Source organism: Nicotiana tomentosiformis, chromosome 7, assembly GCF_000390325.3.
Source record: "Nicotiana tomentosiformis chromosome 7, ASM39032v3, whole genome shotgun sequence".
NCBI lineage: Eukaryota > Viridiplantae > Streptophyta > Magnoliopsida > Solanales > Solanaceae > Nicotiana > Nicotiana tomentosiformis.
The window spans coordinates 64,441,733-64,447,383 of NC_090818.1; the positions used below are offsets into that span (position 1 = coordinate 64,441,733).

Genomic DNA, 5,651 nt, shown 5'->3' on the forward strand with positions numbered 1-5,651 from the left:
GCATGATCCTAGGTCAGGTGGTTTCGATTCCAGCTGCACCAGCCACCTCACAGGCTGGGGGAGGGGCCCAGACTCCCGCCGCCCATACTCCAGTGCAGCTAGCTCAGGGTCACCAGACACCAGGTTTATTGCCAATACAGTCAGTTGTCGCTGCTCGGGCCGAGGTTGGTCCACCTTTAAGTGATGAAGAGTAGAAGAGGTTGGAGAGGTTTTGGGAGGCTTAAGCCTCTAAAGTTCAGTGGGGAAGAGTCAGAGGATGCTCAGGATTTTCTAGACCGGTGTCAGTGGATTCTTCGCACAACGGGTATTTTAGACACCAGTGGGGTTACCTTTACTACTTTTCAGCTGAAAAAGGCAGCCTATAGATAGTGGCAGACTATTGAGCTAGGTAGGCCATCTGACGCAACACCACTTTTGTGGCATGAGTTCTCAGTTCTCTTCTTAGAGATATTTGTTCTACAGACACATAGAGAGGAGTTTTGTAGGGAGCTTGAGCAACTACGCCAGGGAGTTATGACTGTGAGCTAGTACGAGATGAGGTTTGCAGATTTGGCCCGTTATGTTATATGGTTGGTTCCCACTGAGAGGGAGAAGATTAGAAGGTTCATTGATGGCCTCAACTACAGCTTCCATTTCAGTATGGCTCGAGAGGCTAAGGCAGGTGCTAGGTTCGACCAGGTGGTCGAGATTTCTAGACGCTTAGAGTTGGTTCGCAGGCAGGAGCTTAAGGAGTGGGGAGCAAAGAGTCCTCGTAGTTCAGGTGGTTTTAGTAGTGCCTCATCTGGGGGGGACAGTCCTATTACAACAGAGGTCATCCTTCTAGACCCGTTCAGGCAGCTCGCCACGTTCCTCATAGTTCTTCAGTTATCCATAGTTCCTACAATGCACGCCCAGCTCAGTCATCATTCAGTACATTTTCGACACAAAGTTCTTATCATGTCTTGTCTGCACAGGGTTCCACAGGTAACTATTCAGATTACCAAGGTCAGCAGCTCCGTCAGATGAGAGGTTGTTTTGAGTGCAGGGACTTGAGTTATCTCAAAAGAGATTGCCCCAGACTATTGAGTAAGGTTCCACAACAGAGCTTTCAGCCTATGATTTCAGAACCAACAGCTGCACCACCCACACAACCAGTTAGGGTTGGGTCATAGTCAGCACGAGGTCACCATAGGGGGAAGTCAATCACGTGGTGGTCAGTCCCATTGCTACGTATTTCCAGCCAAGACAGAGGCGGTTTCTTCTGATATCGTGATCACATGTATTGTTTCAGTATGCCACAGTGATGCTTCAGTATTATTTGATCCTGGCTCCACTTATTTGTATATGTCATCATACTTTACTTGTTATTTGGATATGTCCCGTGATTCTTTAGTTGTGCATGTTCATGTATCTACATCGGTGGGTGATTCCATTATTGTGGACAGTGTGTATCGGTCGTGTGTGGTGACTATTGGGGGATTAGAGATGGGAGTGGATCTTTTACTTCTTAGCATGGTTGATTTTGACGTGATTTTAGGCATGGATTGGTTGTCACCATGCCATGCTATTTTGGATTGTCACGCTAAGACCGTGACGTTGGCGATGCTGGGGTTGCCTAGGGTTGAGTTGAGAGGTTCTCTAGATTATATTCCCAGACGAGTGATTTTATACTTGAAGGCTCAACGGATGGTTGAGAAGGGATGTTTGGCATATTTGGCCTTCGTGAGGGATGTTAGTGTTGTTGTTCCTACCGTTGAGTCAGTTCCGGTAGTGAGGGACTTCCCAGATGTATTTCATGTAGACCTGTCGGGCATGCCACCTGACATGGATATTATTTTGGTAATTATCTAGTGTCGGGCACTCATCTCATCTCTATTCCACAGTATCGCATGGCACCAGCAGAATTGAAAGAGTTAAAGGAACAGCTTCAGGAATTGCTTGATAAGGGCTTCATCAGGCCCAGGATGTCGCCTTGGGGTACGCCGGTTCTATTTATGAAGAAGAAGGATGGTACTGTGAGGATGTGTATTGACTTCCGACAGTTGAAGAAAGTTACAATCAAGAACAGATACCCAATACCGCGCATTGATGGCTTATTTGACCAGCTTCAGGATGCTAGACTATTCTCGAAGAGTGATTTAATGTTAGGGTATCATCAGTTGAAGATTCGGGATTTTGATATTCTGAAGACGACATTCAGGACCCGCTATGGCCACTATGAGTTTCTTGTGATGTATTTTGGGCTGACCAATGCCCCGGTAGCCTTTATGCACTTGATGAAAGTGTGTTCCAATCATATCTTGATTCTTTCATTATAGTATTCATTGACGACATATTGGTGTACTCACGCAGCCAAGAGGATCATGAGCAGCATCTGAGGATTGAACTCTAGACTGTGAGTTTTGGCTAGATTTTATGGCATTCTTGGGTCACGTGGTGTCTAGTGAGAGGATCAAGGTGATTCCGAAGAAGATTAAGTTAGTTCAAAGTTGGCCTAGACCGTCTTCAGCTACTGAAAAATGGAGCTTTCATGGTTTGGTAGGTTACTATCGCTGTTTTGTAGAGGGTTTCTCGTCTATTGTTGCACCTTTGACTAGATTGACCCAAAAGGGTACCTCATTCAGGTGGTCTGATGAGTGTGAGGAGGGCTTTTAGTAGCTCAAGACTGCATTGACTACAGCCTCAGTGTTGGTGTTGCCTACAGGTACAAGATCTTACATCGTGTATTGTGATGCATCGCGTATTGGGTTTGGCGCGGTGTTGATACAGGACGGTAGGTTGATTGCCTATGCGTCTCGACTCTCGACAGTTGAAGGTTCATGATAAGAATTACCATGTGCATGATTTAAAGTTGGAAACTATTGTTCACATATTGAAGATTTAGAGGCACTATTTGTACGGTGTTCATTGTGAGGTTTATACCGACCATCAGAGTCTCCGGCACCTGTTCAAGCACAAGGATCTTAATTTGCGGCAGAGGAGATGGTTAGAGTTACTGAAAGACTATGATATCACTATATCATATCATGCGGGGAAGGCCAATATGGTGACCGATGTATTGAGTAAAAAGGCTAAGAGTATGGGCAGTTTGGCATATTTACCAGTAGTAGAGAGGTCACTAGCCATGGATGTTCAGGCGTTGGCCAATCAGTTTGTGAGATTTGATGTTTCGGAGCCTATTCGGTTTCTTGCTTGCATTATGGCTCGATCATCATTGTTGGAGCGTATCAAGGCTCGCGAGTTTGATAATCCTCACTTGTTGGTGTTAAAGGACACGGTGCATCGGGGGGTGCCAAGGAGGTTGTGATTGGTGATGATGATGTTATGCGGCTTCAAGGCCGGATTTATGTTCCAAATGTGGATGGGTTAAGAAATTTGATATTTGAGTAGGCTCAAAATTCGCGCTATTCCATTCATCCAGGTATCACGAAGATATATCGTAACTTGAAACAGCACTACTGACGGCAGAGAATGAAGAAAGATATTGTTGCTTATGTCTCTCGTTGTTTGAATTGTCAACAGGTGAAGTATGCGCATTAGAAATCAGGAGGGTTGATTCAGAGTTTGGAGATACCGGAGTAGAAGTGGGAGGACATCACTATGGATTTTGTGATACGCTTGTCACGGACCTTGAAGAAATATGACGCAATCTGGGTTACTGAGTACCGGTTGACTAAGTCTGCACACTTTATTACGGTGGTGACTTCTTATTCTTCAGAGGGTTGGCACATATCACACTTGCTATATCTACTAACGCTTCATCCTAACCAACTATACCTGATATAAAGCCGTTACATACTAACGCTACATCCTAACCAAGTATGCTCCTATGAAATATTGGTACATGCTTATAGATCTTTTATAGGTATTGGCATCTCTGCTTAATTTAAGAGTTCAAAGGAGTAAAACTCGCCCTTGACCGTTTACGTATTAACGACGAGCCTTCTTGACTCGTCAACTTATTGCATAAATGAACATGCGGTATGAGACCTTGCAATGACGTGTTGGGATTTCTTTATATGAAGTACCGATTTGTAGTTGAATTAAATAAATTGAACATGGCATTTGACTCGCCCAATTGCAACAGAAGGATGAAACTTGTTGGCATAAAACTGTTAGCATAGTTTGTTTCTTCGTTTGGATTTCTCTATGCACGATCAAGAATCCTAGTCCTCTTTTAATTCTTGTTTTGTTCTCTCTTTTGCATGTGCACTTGGAGCTAACATGGAGTCTAAATGCAAGACTCTCCATCCCCGAGCATGGAATCATCACATCCCATATTTCATAGAATGCACCGGATAGCCAAAAAAACAAGCGAATCGCTTGGGATCGTCTATGGCGGCTTTTGTTTTTACTTACTCTGTCTGTTTGTTAATTTATGTGATTTGTTTTATTTGAAACTATGTTTGATGATTAATTTATCATTTTAAAATTACAACTTTAGTTTTGGCCAAGTATTTTGTTGAATAAGGACTTAAAAGGATATAATGCACTTAGAGCTTTGGGGAGATAGTTACCAATTGAGTCTTTATTCTTTTTTTAAAAAAAAACTTTGAGAAAGTATTTCTTAAGCTAAGATTGAATTTGAACATATTTTCAAATCAGGTGACTCTTTACTCAAAAGGACGTTTTCTTTATGATAAGTTTTTTGATAAATTTGAGCTGGATTATTTAACAGAACTACTTCGGAAACTTTGGTCCATTTTCTAAATTAAAAAGGCTGTTTTTCTCAAGTTTAATTTTTAATAAAATTTCAATTCCAACATGAAACGTTTTAGCCTATTTTGAAACCTAAGCATATATATTTTGCTAATTCAAGAGTCAAGACTTTCAGACTTGGATCAGAAATTTGATTTCTTTTAAAAGCCGTCCTAGTCCATTAAGATTCCTTCTTGAGTCACCATTTTTAATCGCTATAAACGATCTTAATCACTTCATTAGTTATTTATAACGTTATTACACTGTTTATAAGCCATTAATAGCCTAAATTTTGCCGGTTAACCGTAATTAACGGATCACATAGGGTGCTTTTACACCCTTCCCTCTAGAATTAATTGGAACTCTTGCCCATAATCTTAAAGTTAAGCAGACTATAAAATTGAGTTAACTTTAAGCACTACTTAGCTAAAATTGGTGTCCCAATTCATCGTTAAAATAATTAGGTGACGACTCTTTTAATTAAAACCTTGTGGTTCCAATATGTTATATTCCGGTTTGACCCGTGTTAAAATGGGGTCTATTTCTTTTCCCTTTATTTTTCATTCACACATTTTTATTTTATAAATAAAATCCAACAATAATAAATTAATCTAGCCAGAAAGTATACAGAAGAGCTTAACTCGTTTCTAGTTGAAACATGTTGATTTTCAGCCATATAGTAATTGAAGACCGGTGAAGAAGAAGAAGCAGAGAGAGAGAGAGAGTTATATACTTTTACACTTTAAAAATTTAGGAAAGGATAAAAGAGATAGGCGAGTACCACTTCGATAAACAAAGAGAGAACCCAAACTTTGTGACAATATAAAAGGACAGCATTGAGGAGCTATAGAACCCACGCAGCCATGCAATGAGCACAAAGCGAAACTATTCTTTCGCCTTTTACTAAAGAATACCATGTGCCGATGTAGCTACAACCCATTTAATTTTTTTCTTTTTTTGAACTCCCTTGACGG

The 5,651-nt window shown here is 41.3% G+C and overlaps 1 pseudogene; it reads left to right on the forward strand.

Annotated features, from left to right (window-relative positions):
* The first annotated feature begins 5,540 nt into the window (after positions 1 to 5,540).
* LOC117275608 (U5 spliceosomal RNA) lies at positions 5,541 to 5,651 on the forward strand (annotated as a pseudogene).